The 21,230-nt window shown below is 31.9% G+C and overlaps 1 long non-coding RNA gene across 3 annotated transcripts in view; it reads left to right on the top strand.

Moving 5' to 3' along the window:
* The window catches only part of LOC107502949, a 51,219-nt gene extending 30,417 nt beyond the window's left edge, over positions 1–20,802 (top strand). For all 3 annotated transcript variants that reach the window (XR_001595114.2, XR_001595115.2, XR_001595113.2), the window contains 2 exons: positions 71–156; positions 20,716–20,802. This is a non-coding gene — a long non-coding RNA (uncharacterized LOC107502949). The remainder of the gene's footprint in view (positions 1–70; positions 157–20,715) is intronic.
* The last annotated feature ends 428 nt before the right edge of the window (positions 20,803–21,230 follow it).

Below are 21,230 nucleotides of genomic sequence, written 5' to 3'. Positions count from 1 at the left end.
ACTCTCAGTTTGGAAGCTTAATTTTGATGGCTATAGAATTCTGGGTTGACAGTTTTATATCATCTTTCAGCGTTGGAAAGATTCTTCATTTTCTCCGGTTCCCCGTGGATTCCATTGAGAGGGCAGCCATCTTATAAATCATTTTTTCTGGGATAGGTAATGTATCTTTATTTTTCAGATGTTTTCAGTTGGCATATATCTGTTGGTTTTAGTGATATTCTTTTTATTTTATATAGATGCCTAATATGTAGTTAAATAATAAAACATTTCGAAAATTTCAAAACCTATATTTTAAATAGAAATTATTCCGTTTATCTCAATAAAAGTGATTGACAGTAGCAAGAAAAGAGCAACAGCAAATCTCCCATAGGAAACTATATTTCATTTTTACTTCCTATTTAATACATACCTACAAATTATATACAAAATAAAATAATTTAAGTACCTTCCCAAGTAAAATACCAAAATTGCTTTTGCAATTGCTCGTCTGTTGCTAATGTTGACATGCATGAGAAAGTGTTCGAAAAGAAATTAAATGCCTTTATACAGACTCATGAAGTGACTCGTATTACCTACAGGAAAATACTTGCTGTGGCAAGTCATATATCTGAAGCTATATATGTAAATATAATATATCATGGGAGTTGATTCAGTAACAGGCAATACATAGAAGGTAAGGGAAAGTAACAAGTACATGCATCCATATAGTTTTACTATATACAATTTTTGTTATTCCGTATAATTAAAAAGTGATAAACTAACACACGGAATAGTAAAACACAACAATTTACACAAAATAAGCACGAATTGTCCACAATTATACTGAATATGCTTAATAATCCGTACAAATTAAATGAAAGATAAGATTCTCTTTAAAGTGATCACAAATTATTGAGGAATTATAAAGCGGTACTGGTCTTTTGGAAATTAATTTGGCATTTATACTAACTTTTTACATATTCTAAAAAACTAATTTGATTTGAGGACTATATCACAATTGAGCATAAATGTATGGTTACATAATTGGCAAAGGAAGTATTTTTTAATGAATTATATGTGTTCATTCTGTGGATATTGTGTAACTATACAGGCAATCAGGTATATCTTATGTACTTATACATAATATCTCCCCATGATGTATTACTAATAAAGAAGAAAGGTAATTAAAATTTCAGATGTGTGCACATGTAACTGTATTCTTTATGTAAATACATATTCATGTATATATCTGTTTCCGTGCACACTTTATTGATATTCTTGGGTAATTCTGAAGTGAAATATGCATTGCATTTTTTTGAAAATTTCGCAATGAGCATACACTGAATTTGCTAGTGGTAAAAGAAAATTAAATAGTTGTATGATGGTATGTCGCTAATGATCTTTTTTTGAACCTGTTGAATTCTTTAAATTTTTTTCCCCTCTTATGGTAGGTAGTACAGAATAGATAAGAAGTCATGCTGAAAACATTGACTGATTAGAGATCCGCTTCTTTAAAGTGTGTCATAATGAATTATTTCCCCATAAGACTTTTTGTGATTTTATTTCTCTCATTTCTAAAATGAGATCATTATTAGGGACCACAGGTAACATTGTCACAAATAATGCTCTTTGTTGTTCCCTTTGCATTCGATGGCAAGTGTATTGAAAAGTTTCTTATCTTTTGTGATCTCTATTAATATGATATCATTGAAAAATGACAATATCAGAGTTATCATGACTCTCAAAATTTATCTGAGGGCTGCATAGCAAATGCCTTAAACACATATCCTTGTCCTGTGGAGTCTTTGTGCTATTTCTTATGATGTATATGAAAAGGTTATTGCTATTCTCAGAGAAATGTGTTTATGTTTAACTGTATCCAACAACCTTGATAAATCAATTCTAATGCTTTACCTATAAGTTGCTTTTAGATCGCGTGGAGACGTAATTATGTGATCTGTGAATAAGACATGTTCATTTAGTCATGTCCAATCTTTGTGTTTGATTTCTCTTCTTTTTCTTTATTTCATTATTGCCCTGACTAAATTTTCCCTAAAACGTTGATAGTAGTGGTGATAGTAGACATCCTTGTCTCCATTTTGATCTCAAGGAAAAGTTCTTCAGTGTTTCACCAGTAACTATATATGCTGCGGCTTTCTAAGGTTTTTAAAAAAATCATCAGTAGGCAGTTAATTAAATCAAATATGTTTTCTCTGCCTACTGTCATAGTGACATGATTTCATTCCTCTGTTTTTCAAGGGAGTTTTATTTGAAAGTGTTAAGCCAACAGGAATCCATTCTTGTATTAAACCCAATTTGTTTCTGGTGTATTACATAGTTGAATTATCTTTGGATTCTGTTAGTGGAACATAAGGTTTTAACTTACTTTTTTGGTGTTTGTCATGAGGCATAAAAAAGTTTGATTTTCCTTTCATGCAATGGTGTCAGTTTGGTGTCAAGCTTGTAGGGGTCTCATAAAACATTTTGGCAAGGGTTTTCTGCTGTTTTTCTTTCGTAGAAGAGGTTGTTCAAGATTGGTGTTCTTTATTTCTCAGGGATATGGGAAACATCAGGATATCGGGATATGGAATTCAGGTTTTGGAAGGTTTTTCTATACAGATGCAGTTTATTGCATAATACAGAATCCTTGAGATTTCCTAGTTTGACTCTCTTGTTATTTAAGAAAGCATTTATCACTTCATAAATTTGAAGTTTATTGCTATACGTTTCCTTATTACATAATGTATATGTCTCCAGGAACCTAACGATCATCCCCTCTATAATCCTGCTATTATTGATAGCGTGTGTCTTCTTCATTCCGTCGATCAGTATTGCCAGGGGTTTATCATATTTTTGTCGTTTAAATAAAAAAGTCTTGGATTTGTCATTTGTTTATGTTTTCATAGTGGGTGTTAATTTTTCATGTTCAGAATTTCGGTTTTAAATTCCTGTTTTATGTTCTCATTTTGTGAAGTGTATTTTCAAATCTGAGATTTTTAAGCTTTCCTCTTTTGCATCGATGCTCTAAATTTTCCTTTAGACACTTGCTTCGACGCATCCCGCACAATGTTTAAGAACTTACTGGAATTAAGTTGATTTAAAATGAACTGCACAGCTTAAAAGTAAGCACCGTGTATTTCGATACATGTGTGCATTTATGTGTGCATGCGTGTGTTTGTGAAACCATCACCACAGTCAAGGTAGCTAATGAAGGTATTCATCCTTCTCCCTAGATTTCCGTGTGCACATTTGGATCTCCCCCTCGTTATCCTGCCCAAGCACTCCGCACTTTCCCCTGCTAGCGAAGTTCTTATATGAGTCTTTGTGTGGACATATAATTTCATCTTTATTGGATAAGCTACAAGGAATAGAATGACTGCATTATGTGAGAGGTGTATTTTAAAGTTTTGTTAGAATGTGTCAAAATGTTTTGCAACTATACCATTTTACATCTAACAGTGTGAGTCATAGTTGCTTTATATTCCTGCAGGCACTGGTTATGGTCAGTGTTTTTAATTGTAGCTCTTTAGTGGGTTTGCAGTGGTATTTTTTGTTGTGTGCTGGATTTTCTGTGTGAAATATTATTGAAGTAGGCAGGGGCTCTGAATGATTTTTTCTTCCAGCGAGCAATTGTTTTTGCTTCTGAGAGGCTTGACAGTATGTGGACAGTTCATCCTGTGGCGATCAGGGAATTAGTTCTTTTGAAGCTGGGTCTCAGGTTTGGTGACCGGTTTTCTGTTTCTGGTTGATGTGAACATTTAGGTCGGTGGACTCTCAGGGATCACAAATGAAGTGGGTTGTCTTCCAGAGTCTTCCTCTCTCTGGCGCACCTTTTTTCCAGGCTGTGTTCTCTGAGCTGGGGAGACTGCTGGAAGCCCTCCTCAGCTACGTAGTTTCTAAACGACAACTTTCTCTTTAGCATCTTGGCTTCTCAACACCCCAGTCATGAATAAGCATGTACCTTGAAGGGAAAAGAGGTACCAAATTTGGGTCTCATCACTTGGACTTCTCTTCTGAGATCTCATCTCTTCAAATGCTTGCATCCTTGGGTTTGTGGTGCCTTCGAGTAATATCTTTCCTATCTTCCTGGTTTCTTAATTGTTCTGAGCAGACTAATTGAGTTAATAGAGGTGCTCAGTCATTACTGAAAGCAGATACATATATACTCTTTTTTTGGAATAAGTTTTTATAATTGTTTTTCCTGCTATACCTTATTAGTTCAATCTTCATATCAATAAGAAAACAATTTTCTTTTAAGGCATGTAATCTCCCAAAGAGTGGATCTTTTCTGTCCTTATTTGCCTAATGTACTCGTTACTTATTTTTTTATCGATTGCCTAAGTGTTTCTCTAGTTCCCAACGTGTGCCAGATATGGATTATGTGGTGCAGGTACATAATTCCACTAGGTGTAGCCTAGTGAAAGCCAATCAAGTTAATGTGGGTTATATTACAAGAGAGAAGTTTTCTGATTACTTATAATGTACAGTAGTCTAAAGTGTTACCTATACCTCTTTGTATTATGTTTACTTGTCCCTCTAGAGGTTGGCATATGAAACGTTACTTGCTGTGGTTTGCTTAGAGTTCAGAAAGTATCAATTTAAGCAAGTGTAGTCATACAACTGGAAACTCCCATGTATCTCCCCCTTTCTTTGTGGTCTTTTTTTCAGATATTTTTTATTTAAAATTTTTATTATAACCTCAAATTGATGGATATTCATTCTTCCCTTTAATTTTCGTTTTTTGCGTTTTAATCACGTGAACCAAATTATTTCTTCCCTTTAATTTTCTTGAACGTAGGAAATTTAATATTCAATTACATACATAATCTTGAGCTTACATTTCAGTGAATTTTGCCAGTCATGTATTTTACTTCCAAAATGTTCTTTAACATTTTTGCTTAAGAATCAGTTGTCTTTTTAATTTTCTAATTTCCCATTTCAATTCCTCTTTGATATATTGTTTATATGGTGTGGAGTGGTTTTGTTTCTGCTTTTCTTTAAATTTTAAATTTTTGTCCGTTGGTTTATTTTAATAGCTTTATTGAGGTGTGTTATACAAAACCCTGCACATATTTAATCTAAACAGTTTGATGTATTAGAGTATATGCATGCACCTGTGAAACCATCACTACAATCAAGGTAATAAACAGACATCTAATTTCTGTTATTGTTTCAGGGAACCTACTTTATTTTAATCCTTTTAAAACTATTGTTTGGTGGATGGTGTATTCTGGAGATATATTCTAGGCCTAGATGTTTATAGTGTTGTTCATATTTTATACTTATTTGTTGATATTTTGCCTTGTTCTATTCATTGTTGCATGTGAGGTAGTGAAATCTCCACATATTACGGTTGAAATGTTTGCTTTTCCTCTCAATTCTATCGGTTTTGCTTGAAGTATTTTTGCATTTTCTAGTTATGGGGCATATCTGTTTATAATTTTTACATCTTTATGGACAGTTGGGCCTGTTATCATTATAAAATGTCTAGTAACAGTTTTTTCTGATTTTGCTTGATATTAATATAGCCGCTCCCTCTCTCTTATGTTGCCCTTTGTCTGGTAGTTTTTCCCATTCTTTTACTTTCAACATATTTGCAGCTTTAAAACTAATATGTGTTTCATGTAGATCATATATAGTTGTATCTTATTTTCTTATTTTGTGTAACAGTCTTTTGCTTAGATTGCTTAATCCATTTGCATTTAATGTTATTCTTGGTATGGTTGGATTTATGTCTGCATTGTTTTTTCTATATGCTCATGACTACTTCCCTCTGTGTTTCTCATTTATTGATTTCCTTTTATTAATTAGAACATTTAAATTTCATTAACAATTTAACCTTATTTTTGGATTATTATCTTAGTGGTTTCTCTGTGGTTTACAATAGAAATATTAGCTTATTAGAGTCTACTTTAGACTTACATTAATTCCAGTAAAATATAGAACATTTATTCCTATATAGCTCTTATTCTTGTGCTATTGTTATAGGTATTATGTTTCTATATGTTACACACCCAACAATACAGTATTATATGTTAAGTATTTTATATAATCTTATTTCTAATGAATAAGCTAGAGGAAGAGATAAATCATATTTATAGATTTTTTTAATATTAAACTTATGTACTGTATCTGAATCATTTCATTTCTTCTTATGACTTGTGTTATCATTTATTTCTTTTTTTACTCCTGTACAGATCCATTCACAATTCCCTGTTTTGTGGTCTTATTGTCAAATATATTATATTTATATATGATACATGGCCAAAATACAATTTTATAGGTAATGTTTTGTGCAGTTGTGTTTTAAATAAGTTATAATAAGAAGGAAACATCAAAATTTAATTGTGCTTTGTATTGTCATTACTTACATAATTACTTTTACTGGAGAGGTTTGTTTCTTCCAGGTGGATTTTAATTGCTGTCTGGTGTCATTCCTTCATGCCAAAGAACTTCCTTTAGAATTTCTTGTTTTGCAGGATTTGTAACAACAAATTTTCTTTGTATGTCTCAATTTTTGTTGTTAAAAACTAGACATGTTGGATAAGGTAGGGAATGTGGAGTCTGCTTTCCTCACCTGGCTTCTTCTTATTGTTTGTTTTGTTTTTTGCTTGGTGGCAAGGCCAAACTAATTATGTGAATTGTTTCCACGGAAATATGCATCTTCTGATATCTTTGCTCACATTTCTCCCCATGTTTTTATCTTTTAACTTGGCTTCTTAGGGATCCTCTCCTGGTCAGTATAAGACACCTATCCGTCCAATATTGTATACTTAAGCTCCTGAACCAAAAATGATGTTTGTGCATTGGAAACTGTGCTTGCATGGTTCTGGATTTAAAATTATATCTTTTATTTCATCAGTGGAAAGAGTCTGCTCCATTTTTCTGGTTCTCCATGATTCCTTTTGAGAAGGTAACCATCATTTAAATCATTGTTCATGGATTAGTAATGTATATTTATTTCTCAGAAGTTTTTGGTGAGCATACATTTATTCACTTCATTGATATTCATATTTGATATAGATGTCAAATATAATGTTTAGTAATAAAAGATTTTAAAAACTTCAGCTTTTATATCAATTCCAGTTATTCCATTTGTGTAAATAAAAGGATAATTTATTTGATTGACACCAGTAATAAAGCAAAGCAAAAGCAAAACATTTGGCTCATATGAAAAATAACAAAAGCCAAAAATCAAAAATTTTATTTTATTATTCATAAATCTATCTGCACATATTTTACACAAATTAAAATAAATTAAAGCACATTCCAAGCAAAATATCAAAATGGTTTGTTAATATTGCTACTCTGGTATTACTTGTGACTTAGATGAGAAATTGAATCAACAGCCACAATCTCCTGATAAAGAATAATGAAGCGACATTTGTATTGCCTAATTGCAAAATGTTTCATATCTATGGCTATTATATAACACATAATACCATTATACTTTGGTGAAACATACTCTGTATTAAAAGTGATTTATATAAATACAGTAAATATCAGAACTAATCAGTAGCAAGCAATATATAGCACATAAAGAAGATAATGAGAAGATATGAGTAAGAATATCTATGGGCTTAATATATAATAATGTTGGTATTTCAAATAATTATGTAATGATGGGTTAACAAATGAACTTATCAATTGCATCTAAGTGTGTGCAGAATTAAGTATAAATTAGCAATTCCTCTATTAATTGCTTAATTATGATTAATGTTTAGTATAAGTGAAATACATAACAAGACAATTTTTGTCTTGATATCAGTTTATTGAACAGTATAAAATTACACTGACTTTTTAGTAGTAGTTTGGCACTTTTTACCAGTTTTAATTTACTTACACCTTTACGCAGTAATTTGCCTTTTAGTACTGCATCTGACACAGTTAATCATACACATGTGTTAAATTATGGGTACAAAAAAGTCAAGACTGCTATTTCTGAATAAGTTATACTGTGTACCATGCAGCTTTTGCAGCCGTTCAGATAGAGCTATATATACTTATAGAATAAATTTTCAAGATATATTTCTAAAAAAGAAAGCAAATTTTAAATTACTTTTAGATATGTGCACAATTTATATATTCATGTGAATACATACTTATGTATATATCTACTAATATATACATTTCATTGCTAATTATGGTTACTTCTGAGAGGGAATATAGGTCTACATTTTTCAAGATTTTTTCACTGAACCCACAATAATGTGTTATTAATAAATGATAAATCAAAGAAATAGAAACAAGATGGCATATGTTTTGCTTTCCTCCCCTTTTAGAGTTAGTGCACGACAGGATAAAAAGCTATGCTTAAAAATAACAGAATTAGAAAAAAGTTCCACTGATATTAAATGTCAAGTATATTATAAAGTTGATCTTATATTCAGTGGCTTCTGATACCATGATATCAGAGGAAATTATAATAATGATTAGGGTTATAGTGACTCTCAAGTTTATCTGATAAATATATAGAAAAATCCTTAAAAATATAACCTCATCCTGTGGATTTTTGTGCCATTTCTAATGATGTATATGAGAAGTTTATTAAGAATTGTTTTTCTCAGAAAAAATATGTTTATGTTTTACTGTATAGTATTAATCAATCTTGCTAAATCTTTTAGCTTGCTATTTCTAATACATTACCTACAGATTGCTTTTAGATATTCTGGAAATATAAACACATAATCTGTGAATAGTGATGGTTGTATATCTTCCTTTCCAGTTTAAGGTCTTCTAAATATTTCCTTTCATTGCCCTGGCTAGGACTGCCATAAGACATTCAATAGAACTAGTGACAGTACAAATCCTTTTATCTTTTCTGATTACAACAGAGAGTTTTTCCATATTTCATCACTAAGTATGATGTTTGCTGCATTGTTTTGTGTGTGTGTGTGTGTTTTTTTGTAGTCTTAAGCGGGTGGTAAATGATGTCAAATGGTTTCTTTGTATCTAGTGGGATAGTACATGATTTTTTTTCTTTGTTTTCTGAAAGTGGTTTGATTTCATAATTTTATACCTACAGGAATTTATTCTTGGATTAACCTCAAGTTATACATTATATTTTATAGTTGATGCATCCTAGATTCCATTTATCAAATGTTATTTTTTTTCCTGTTATTTGCTCATATGGGATATAAACCTAATATTTACTGTCTTATAATTATCTTCATTAATTTGGTGTAAAGCTTATAAAGGTATCCTAGAACATTTTGGGGAATTTTTCTGTTGTGAGAGAAAGTTTGTGGAAGACTGTTGTTATTCCTTTCTCATTGTATGGAAAAGATCAGCAATTCAGACACAAGGACGTGGAATTCATTTATAGGAGGGGTTCTTATTATAGACAGTTTATTTAATAACTATAGGATTATTGAGATTTTCTAGAGATTTAAAAAATTTTGCATCGTTTCATATAATTTCAAATTTATTATTATTTATTTTATTTATAATAGTATGTATTTGCTTCCAGGGTTTGCAGCGAGGATCCCTTCTATATTTATAGCATTGATATGTATGTTTTAAAATTTTTCTTGATAAGTCTTACAAGGAATTTTTAAATTTTTATTCCAGCTTTAATGAGATGTAATTGATACAGTGTTTGCATTAAGGTGTACAATTTAACATACGTGTACATTGTGAAATGATTAGCACAATCAAGTTATTTTATTCTATTAAAAAGAAACTTCAGAATTAGTATTCTCTGCAATCATTAAAATTCAATTGATCTTAATTTTATTTCATGTCTCTAATTATTAGTAGTAAATTACTCTTTTTTTCCAATTTTTTGAGGTAGATTATCAGATCTTAACTTTTCAGCATTTCTGCTTGTGCAATTAATGCTACAACTTTTTCTTTATACATATACTTTGGTGCATCTCATATATTTTAATAGCTTTATTGAGGTATAATTGATTTAAAATAAACTGCACAACTTTAAAATAAACAGTATGTGTTTTGAGATATGTATATATATGTGAAACTATCAACACAATCAAGATAATGTAAATATCCATTTCACCTACCTTTCCAAGTTTCCTTATGGCACATTCATATTCCCTCCCTTCGGATCCTGCCCAAATTCCATACTATACATATTCTGGTGCAGATCCTTATATGCTCTTGTACTTTCATGTTTTAAAAATAAACTTTAGCCTACAGCTATGCAAACTTGAACATACCTGATTTTGGAAGCTAAGCAGGGTCGGGCCTAGTTGGTACTTGAATGGGAGACCACCTAGGAAGACCAGGTGCTGTAGGCTTTAAAAAAAGAAAAAAACTTCAAAGAATTAGGATATCTTTAAGTTACTTTAAAATGTGGTAAATATGTTGCAAGCTGATTATACCATTTTACATCCTACCAGCAGAATGAATGTCTCCTTTGCTCTGCATTCTTGTCAGCGCTTGCTATGGTCATTATTTTTAACTATAGTCCTTCTAATAGGTGTGCAGCAGTATCTCATTGTCCAAGTTGCATGGGTATAACCAAATCATAGTTCTTTCTGTCCCTGCCATCCCTAGTAAATGGAGAAAACAGATCAAAGGCCTGATGTTAATTCTTTCTATTTATTGCAGGTGAGATTTTCTGTAAAAAATACTGTAGAGATAATTGTAGGCTCTGGGTGATATTTTTCTTTCTTTAGGGACCATTTTTTCCCCCCACTATTCACAGGCACTTACCTGCGGGAAGTTCCTTTTCACCTTAAGTCCAACTTTTGAAACTGAGTTTCTAGTCTTATGAAGTATTTTCTATTTCTGGTTCATATAGACATTTAGGGCATAGCCCTTCAGGGATGCCAAAAGAACCCACAGGCTTGTTTTGTTTTGTTAGCCTTCTTCCTTGCTGGGTCCTGAGCTCAATTTGTGTTCACTGTGATGCCGAGAGTACTGAGGAACTGATCAAGGTGCTTAGCTGCTTAGCTTCAACTTCCTGCTCAGCATCTTGAGTGTCCAATCACCTCTTTTGAATTAACAAATACTTTGTGGAGGAAAGAGGTACCAAATTTGGATCTTGCTGACTGAGTTTTTCTTATTCCTGAGACCCTGTCCTTTCCATGCTTGCTTCCTTGAATTTGTGATACCTTGAAGAGATGTCTTTCATATATTTTCAGCTTTCCCCGTTTTTCTTAGCAGAATGTTTGGGCTATTTGACTATTATAAGAAGCAGATGTCTTCCCCAAAACTATTTTTTGAAATAGGTTTTAGCTAATAGGTGTTTTCTTTTCCCTCCCATAGACAATTGCAACTTTATATCAAGACTATAAACAATATTAATTTAATTTCTTTTTTTAGGTAACTGTACATTCATTTGCACTTAAGAAATATTATATAGATTGTGGGTACCTTATATCCAGTTCCACTCAATTTTAACATCCTGCAAATGTGTAGTACAATATCTCAACCAGGGTATTAACATTTATATAGTCAAGATACAGAACATTTCAATCACCACAAGAATCCCTGGTGTTTCCATTTTATAGGCAACCCCTTTGCCCCTTTGCGCATCACTGACCTCTGGCAACTACTAATCTGTTCTTCATATCTATAATTTTTTTCATTTAATGAATATTTTATAAGTGGAATCATTCTTTATTGACCTTTGGGATGGGCTTTTTCTCACTCAGAATAATTATGTGGAGAGTCATCAAGGTTGTTGAGTGTATAAATAGTTTTTTGTTTTTATTGCAGAGGATAATTCCGTGGTATGGATGTATCACATTTTGTTCAGTCATTCATATTTTTAAAGACATCTGGGTGTTTCCAATTTTGAGCTTTTCCTGAAAAAGCTGTGATAAATATTTCAGTACATGTTTCCTTGTGAACATGAGTCTTAATTTTTCTGGGATAAATACCCAAAAGTACAATTTCTGTGTCATATGCTATTTGCATGTTCAGTTTTTATAGAGACTGCCTAACTTTTCCAGAGTGACTGCATTTTATATTACAACAAGCAATTCATGAATTTTTCTGCACCCTTGCCAGCATTTTATGATGTAACTATTTTTTATTTTAGCCATTCTAGTAGGTGTGTAGTGATATCTCATTGTGATCTTAATTTGCATTTGCTGGATGTCTATGGTGCTAAACAATTTTCATGTGATTATTTACCATACGTGTGTCATCATTGGTGAAATTTCTCTTCATTTCTTTTGATTATTTTCCAGTTAGATTTTAAAAAATTTTTGTTATGAGAGTTCTGTGTATATTATAGATACTTATCCTTTGTCAATTTATATGACTTGTAAATAATTTCTCGCAGTATGTAGCTGCTTGTTCCAGTTGCTTAACAGAAGAGCAGAGCAAATGTTTTAAAATTTGATGAAGTCTACTCTATTAATTTTGCTTTGTATAGATTGTATGTTTGGCATCAAATCTATTGGCTCTTTGCTTAGCCCTAGGACCTGAATGTTTATAATGTATGTCTTTTATATAAGTTTTACAGATTTTGTTTTACAAGGAGATCTGTGATACAGTTTTTTTTTTCTTTTGTATGAGATGTGAAATTTAGATTGAGGCTGTATATTTAGACTATGGATAGCCAATTACTATAACACAGTTTTTGAAAAGACTGTTATTTTTCAATTGAATTGCTTTTGCAGCTTTATCAAAAACAAATTGGCCGTACTGCATGGGGCTATTACTAGGTTCCCTTTCTTTTTCATTGATCTGTGTCTCTTTAGTAATACCACACTGTCTTGAATATTGCAGCTATATAATACATCTTGAAATTGGATAGAGAGATTCTTCCTTCTTTACCCTGCTATTTCAAAATTTTGCTAGCTGTTGTAGTTTCATTCTGTGTTCATTTAATTTTAAAATGACCTTGTTAATATCTATAAAATATTGTTAGAATTTACTTAGGAATTATATTAAATCTGTATATCAATGAGGGGAGAATTTAAATTTTTATTAAATCCTAAATCTTCTAATATTTCTGAGTAGGTAATTTTTAAGAAATCATGAATCATATTTTTTATTTCAGTGTCCGCATGATTATTGATAGCATATAGAAATACATTTGAACTTATATGTTCATCTTGTATCCTATAACCTTGCTAATATCACTTATTTAAGAAATTTGTATAGACTCCTTGGAATTTTCTATGTAGATATCTTGGCATCTGAAAATAGCAGTAGTTTCATTTCTTCCATTCATGTTTTTATGCCTTTTATTTCCTTTTCTTGCCTTATTACCCTGGCTCACCTTCCAACACTATTTCAAATAAAAGCTATGAATATGGATATGCTTTCTAAACTTTAACAGGAAAGCATTTAGTTTTTAACCACTATGCATAATGCATATTGTAGATCTTTCATATATGCCCTCTATCAAATTTAGGAAGTTTCTCTTTTTTCTGAGAGTTTTTATATGAATGGGTATTAAATTTGGTTGATAGCTTTTGCTTTCATATGAATGGGTATTGAATTTGGTTAATAGTCAATATGTTCATGTCATTTTCATTCCATAGCAGGTTCATATGGTAGATTACATTAATTGGTTTTCAAATACTGAACCAGCCTTGGATGCCTAGAATTACACCACTTGTTTGTGGTACATATATCTTTATATATATTGTTGAATTCTCTTTGCTAGTGTTATGTTAAGGATTTCGTGTCTATATTCAAGAGGTATTAATGCATTGTGGTTTTTTGGGTTTTTTTTTTGGTATCTCTTTGGTTTTGATATTATGGTAATATTAACTTCATAAAATGGATTATTAGAAAGTGTTTCCTCCTCTTTTATTTACTATTTTTATATTTCTGCTTTCTATCTTAAATTTTGATGTTTGTATTTTCTTTTTAATTTATTTCATTGATTTCAATTTTTTTTTCTTGATACTTCCTCTCTGACTCATAGATTTTTTAAAAGTATGTTGTTTTGTTGGCAAAATTTTGATTTTCCTGTTCTGTTTCTATTTATTGATTTCTCCTTTGATTTCATTGTGGACAGAGAACATGCTCTTAGAATTTCAGTTATTTTAAATTTGTTGAGCTTTCTTTTATGCCACAGGATATGGTTTATCTTGGTATATGTTCCATGGGTATTTGAAAATAATTTGTATTTTGCTGTTGTTAGGTGCAACTTCTATAAATATCAATCAAATTGTATTGGTTAATGGTGGTGTTGATTTCTTCAGTGTCCTTGGTAAATCTGTGTAATTGTTTCTATCAATTGTTAAGAAGGGGAACTTGAAATTTTCATCTATAATTGTAGATTAATCTATTTTTCCTTTTAGTTATATCAGCTTCGCTTCTCATATTGTATAGCCCTGTTCGTTGGGTACATTTTCATTTGTATACATTTGGGATTACTGTATCTATCTTCTTGTTGCACTGAGCATTTGTCATATGTCTATTTTTGTCTCTATTAACTTTCTTTGTTCTGAATTATGCTTTATCTGATATTCATTCATATTACCTTTCTGTTTTTTTAATTGAGGTATAATTGACAAAACATTAATTTCAGGTTATAAAATATAAGATATAGCATTAGTGTCAGATTATAATATAAAATTTCAATTATATCATTGTATTAGTTTTAATGTAATGATTCAATATTTGTATATACTGTGGTAAAATGATAACCACTATAAATCTGGTTACCATCCAACACCATACTGTCCTGCTTTCTTTTTATTACTGTCGGTGTAATGTATCTTTTCTCATTCTTTACTTTCAATCTGTCTATATCATATTTAAAGTGATTTCGATGTAGGCAGAAAATAATTGAGTCATTTTTTAATACAGTCAGCCAACATCTGTCTTTTAGTTGATATATTTAGGCCATTTTCATTTAATGTTATTATATATTAAGACTTAAGCGTGTCATTTATTTTTTTGTTTTTCATATTTTAATTTTTGTTTTGTTTTCTTTCCTGTGGGCACTTGAACAATTTTTTAGAATTCAAATTTTACTTATCTATACTGTATTTGAGTGTATCTTTTTGCATTCCTCTTTTTACTGATTACTCTGGACATCTTACATATCTGCTGTCAATCTACTGTTATCATTTTACCACTTCTAGTGAAGAATAGAAATCTTACCTTATATAATATCCCTTTCACTTTCCTCCTGTTTTTATTATAATTGTCTTAGTATTTCCTGCATATACATTGAGATCCATATCAGACAATATTATAATTTTTGCTTCAGCTGAAAACCTAATTCAGAAAATTCAAAAGTAGAAAGTAAGTTTATTGTACTCATCTGTGTATTTGCTTACTTTGTTCTTTCTTTTCATTTCAAGATATTTCTTCTTTGATTTACTTTCTATTTAGAATACTTCCTTTACACTTCTTCTGTGCATGATTTAAGGCATTTTGCTGGCAGTCCTTTTAGTGTTTCTTCATCTGAGAATGTCTTGGTTTTCACTTCAGTCCAGAGGGTATTTTTGTCATATATAAGATTCTGGTTTGATCGTTCTTTTTTTCCAGCATTTGAACAATATGCCACTCACCCTAGCTTACCTGGTTTCTGATGATAGACTGTATTTGAATGGCTTTCTCCCCCCTCGTCCCCATAATAGGTAAGGTATTATTTCTCTCTTGCTGCTTTCCAGAACTTTTGTTTTGTCTTCAGTTTTTGGATGTTTGACTGTGGCATGTTTTGGTGCAGATTTTTAGATTTAAACTGATAGGGTTTGCTAAGCTTGAATCTTTAGGTTCATGTCTTTTGAAATATTTAGGTTTTAGGCATTATTTCTTAAAGTACTCTTTCAGTCCCACACTCTGCTAATTCTTTATGTGATTCCAATTACAGGATTATTAGAACATTTGTTATTGATCTACAGGTCCCTGAGTCTTTGTTTTCTCTCTCTCTTTTTTAACCTCCATTGTTTCCTCTCCATGGTCTTGACTAGGTAACTTCTTTTTTTTTTTTTTTTTAAGATTTAATTAATTGATTGATTAATTTTTATTAAACTTATTGGGGTAACATGGGTTAAAACAATCATATAATTTTCGAGTGTACATTTTCATTTGACATCTGTATATTTTATTGTGTGTTAACCATCCAAAGTCCAGTTTCCTTCAGCTACCATATATTTGATTCCCTTTACCCAATTTGCCCTCCCTCTACCCCCTATATTTGACCCCCTTTACCCCGTCTACCACCCCTCTCTTCCTCTACCCTTTTCCCCCTGGTAACCACTAGTCTATAGTCCATGTCCATGAGTCTCTATTTGTTTGTCCTGCTCATTTGTTGCTTTTAGTTTTATATTCCACATCTAAGTGATATCATGTGATTTTCAACTTTTTCTGTCTGGCTTATTTCACTTAGTATGATTATTTCAGGGTCCATCCACGTTGTTGAAAATGACAATATTTCATCTCTTGTTATGGCTGAGTAATATTCCATTGTATATATGTACCACAGCTTCTTTAGCCAATCATCTATTTGTAGGACACTTCGGTTACTTCCATGTCCTGGCCACTGTGAATAATGCTGCTATGAACATCGGTGTGAAAATATCTTTTTGGATATGGGTTTTCAAGTCTTTGGGGTAAATACCCAGTAGAGGGATTGCTGGATCATATATATGGTAGATCAATTCTTAGTTTTTTGAGGAACCTCAATACTGTTTTCTATAGTGGCTGTACCAATTTGCAGTCCCACCTGCAGTTCATGAGGGTTCCTGTTTTTCTACATCCTCTCCAATATTTGTTATTGCTTCTCCTATTGATTATAGTCATTGTAACGGGTGTGTGAGATGATATCTCATTGTAATTTTGATTTGCATTTCCCTAACAGCTTGTGATGTTGAGCATCTTTTCAAATATTTGTTGGTCATTTGTATGTCCTCTGGGGAGAAGTATCTGTTCAAGTCGTCTGCCTGTTTTTTGATTGGATCGTTTATTTTTTTGTTGTTATTGAGTCATATGAGTTCTTTGTATATTTTGGATATTAGGCTCTTATTGGAGGTGTTGCTTGTAAATATATTTTCCCATTCGGATGGTTGTCTCTTTACCTTGTTGACAATTTATTTTGCTGAGCAGGAGCTTTTTAGTTTGATTTGGTCACATTCATTTATTTTAGCTTTTACTTCCCTTGCCTTTGAGGTCAAAGTCATAAATCCTCTTTAAGTCCAAGGCCCTTAAGTTTAGTTCCTATGTTTTCTTCTATGCATTTTATTGTTTCAAGTTATATTCAGGTCCTTAATCTATTTTGAGTTGATTTTGGTGTGTGGTCATAGACAACAGTCTAGTTTCATACTTTTGCAGGTGGCTTTCCAGTTTTCCTAGTACCATTTATTGAAGAGGCTTTCCTTTCTCCACTGTATGTTTTTGGCTTTTTTTTGTCAAAAATTCTTTGACCATATAAATATGGGTTTGCTTCTGGACCCTTGATTCTGTTCCATTGGTCCATGTGTCTGTTTTCCTTCTTTTTTTCTTCCTTCAGAATCAATTATTGTTTTCTCTGATAGCACACCAGGAGGGGAAAGGTAAAGGCACTGCCTCTATTACCAGGTGATTGATAATAGAAGTCCATGTTCCCCTCTTGGCCTTCATTGACTCAGGAGTGGGGGATGTTCCTGGTTACCTCTGGGTGGGATTAGTTCTGGCTCCTCACTAGGCCTCCACTAATTCCTCCCTGATAGGAAGAGCAGGTGTGTCAGGTTACAGCTCCTAGCAGAGACTCCACAGACAGCACACAGAGTGATTTATTTAGCATAGGCTGTGATGAAAGTCATTAATCTCTGCTAGGCCTCCTCTGCTAGTCCTGCTCCCTACTAGACCCTTGTTGGCCACCATAAGGTGGGAGGTTGGGTTAACTAATTACAATCTGGTGAGGGTGATCCTTTGGTGCTGTGATTGGGGATGGAGTCTCAGTTTTTTCTGTGATGTTTGGCTGGCGTAGAGCAGTTCTAGTCAGTTATTTTTTAAAGGAATAGTAAAAAATAATCTTATATATTTATCTACATAATTATATATATCATGGAAGCATAATTTTTTTGCATATGGAATTCTGAGTTGACAGTTTTATTTTTCTTACAGCATTGAAAAGGTGGTGTTCCATTTCTCCAGTTCTCTACTATAAACCATTGGTTTTCCTTTCTTATAATATTATCATTTTGGTGTAAAGTTTATAGCTGTCTCATAACATAATTCAGAAGTGTTTTTAATGTTTCGATTCTGTAGAAAAGATTGTGCAAGATTAGTGTTATTTCTTTTTCATTATATGGAAAAGATAAGGTGTTCAGTCACCAGGGTGTAAAATCATTGGTAGGAAAGATTTAATTACAGATGCAATTTAGTAAATAGATATAGAATTGTTGAGAATTCCTAATTTTTTTTTTTATTAAGCTGACTATTACTTGGAATGTATTGGTTTCATGTACTTGGCATGACTTTGCTTATGCTGTATATGTCTCAAAAGATCTGTAGTGATAATCCTCTCTACAGTCTTAATAGTGATAATGTTTAGCTTTTTTCTTTTGCTAAATATTTTCAAGGGTTTGCCATTGTTTGCACCAGTCTAAAACAACACCATCAAAAAAAACCCTGGATTTTAAAAATTTGTCATTTAAAAATTTTATTGATCTCAATTTTTTATTACATATTTGATTTAAAGTTCCAATATTTCAATTTTTTGAGGTGATGATCAGATTTTAAATATTTGTACTTCCTCTTTTGAATTTAATGCTCTAAATTTTCTTTAAGCCACACATTTGATGCATCCCGCACATTTTGAACAGATTCATTGAGGTATAATTGATTTAAAATAAATTGTACAACACTAAAGTTAACCGTATAAGTTTTAAGATATGTATGTATTCATGAAACCATCACCCTAATTAAGATAATATAAAGGTTCCTTGTGAAACTCATATTTCTCCTGTATGATCTTGCCCATGCCCTCCACCCTTTCCTATATTATGTACATTCTTGTAGGAGTTTTTTTATGGAGATATAATTTCACTTTGTCTTGCAAAAACTTCAGGGAACAGAATAGCTGGATTGCGTGATAATTGTACATTTCAATTATTTTAGAACATATCAACGTGTTTTGCAGTGTGAATATATGTTGTACTCCTTACCAGCAGTATATATGAGTCACATTAGTTTTATTTCAATGCTATCATTTGTTATGGTCAGTATTTTTCATTGTTGCCCATCTAATAGGTGGTATAGGTGTAGTGATATCTCACCGTTGCTCTCAATTGCATGGGTTTAACCAAATCTTAGTTCTCTCTGTCCCACATTGTCAGTAAATAGAGAAAATGGATCCCATCCTTGAGGACACAGGTGTTGTTTTCCTTCCCATTTACTTTTTGCATGTCTGGTAATTTTTTATTGTAGGCTGAATTTCCTGTATAAAATACTATAGAAGTAATTGAAGTTTCTGTACGATTTTATCTTTCTTTGATGGCATCCACTTGTGCTTTTCAGAGACAATTAGGATGGGGACAGTTCCCTTCATCACAAACACTGATTGAGACTTTTCGAAGCTGGATTTCAAGTTTTGTGTTTTCTATTTTAGGTTAATATTGACATTAGAGCATAGCCTCTTCGGGGTACCAAATGAATCTCTGTTTTGTTTTCTAGAGCTTCTCTTCCTTGGTGCATTGTTAGGTACATCTGTGCCATGCCCTCTGGGTTCATTAAGACTGATGGAATTCTATTCAGCTCCTTAACTGCTTAGCTATAGCTTTCTGTTTAGTATCTTGGATCCTCAATCATATCTTTGGAATCAGCAAAAGGCTTCAAGAGAAAAAGCAGCAGCAAATTTGGGTGGATCTCACCACATAGACTTCTCTTCTGGGATTCTGTCTCTTCAGATGCTTGCTTCCTTGGGTTGTAGTGCCTTCAAACAGTCTTTAATCCAGATTTCCTCATTTTTCTCAGCAGGACGCTTGGGCTGAAGAGGCTGGTGTACCAGTAGTGGAAGTGTTATCTCTGTAATCACTAGTTATTGAAATACTTTTGGATCTGTAGATGTTTTTTCCTTTATAGAAAACTAATACAATCTATATATACCCATAAGATAAACTATTTTTGTTAAAGCAGATGATCTTCCCAGAAGTGGATCTTTTTTCTTATCATTTCACATAGTTTATCTCAATTTAAATATTTCGTTAGTTCAATAAAATTTTCTTCAGTTTCCAGTATGTGTGAGGTACAAGCCATGTGATGGTGATACTTACTGAGGTACAATATAATGGGAAACAAAAACAGTAAATAATGAATATAATATAAAAAAAAGATAAATTTTGGAGAAATTCATTGTACAGCTGTAGTAACCAGATTACCATATTTAATTGTTGCTCAAGGGGTTGGCATATGAATCTTTATCTTATCCTGGTCTGTTTAGAGTTATGATAGTACCACTCGATGTGAATATGTCCTCACACCACTTTATTTCCTTAAATTCTTTTCCTTTCCTTTGTCATATTTCCTATATGACAAATATATCTTTGTCATATATTGTAAGTAAAGAAGAATATTTACCATTTGTGCTCCGTAGTGATGTATTTCAAAATAGAGAAAAGTTGTCTTATATTTATTCAAGCATTTGCCCTCTCCAGTACACTTCACTTCTTGTAGTTTTAGATTTCCATGAGGTGTCTTCTTCCCCTCAGCCTGAAGACCTTGCCTTAATAGTACTTGCATTATAGGTTGTCCAGTAACAAATGGTTTCAGGTTTCATTATGTAGATGTGTCTTATTTCATTCTTAGTTTGGAAGGGTAATTTGATGATTATAGAATTCTGGATTAACAGGTATATCTTTTTTTTTTCAGCATTGGAAAGGTGCTGCTCCATTTTTTAGGGGTTTACATGGATAAATAACTACTCTTGAGAAAGCAGGCATTTCTATCATTCATTCCAGGTAGGCAATTTATCTTTATTTCTCTGGTACTTTTAATATTTTTATTCTTTGGTTCTTAGCAGTTTAAAATGATGTACCCAAGTGGATATCTGTTTTAATTTAACTTGTTTTGGTTCCATTGATTCTAGAGCTGTAATTTGACATATTTATAAAACTTTAGGAATTCTTTATTTCAGTTTTCACATGTTCATATTAAGTATATAAAATAATGATTGTTTTTTGTTTCTTGTTTCTTGTATCCTACAACCTTGCCAAAGTCACTTATTAGTTCTAAGAGGGTTTTTAGTAGATTGCTTGGAATTTTCAAAATAGATAATGTCTTCTGCAAACTGGGGTAATTTTAATTCTTCTTTATAATATGTAAGTATATTATTTATTTTTCTTGACATTAAAATATTTTAATGTCAAGACTTTCCAGTATTACAT

This window comes from Rousettus aegyptiacus, unplaced genomic scaffold (assembly GCF_014176215.1).
Source record: "Rousettus aegyptiacus isolate mRouAeg1 unplaced genomic scaffold, mRouAeg1.p scaffold_m13_p_9, whole genome shotgun sequence".
Taxonomy (NCBI): domain Eukaryota; kingdom Metazoa; phylum Chordata; class Mammalia; order Chiroptera; family Pteropodidae; genus Rousettus; species Rousettus aegyptiacus.
This window is presented reverse-complemented; position numbering and strand designations above follow the sequence as displayed.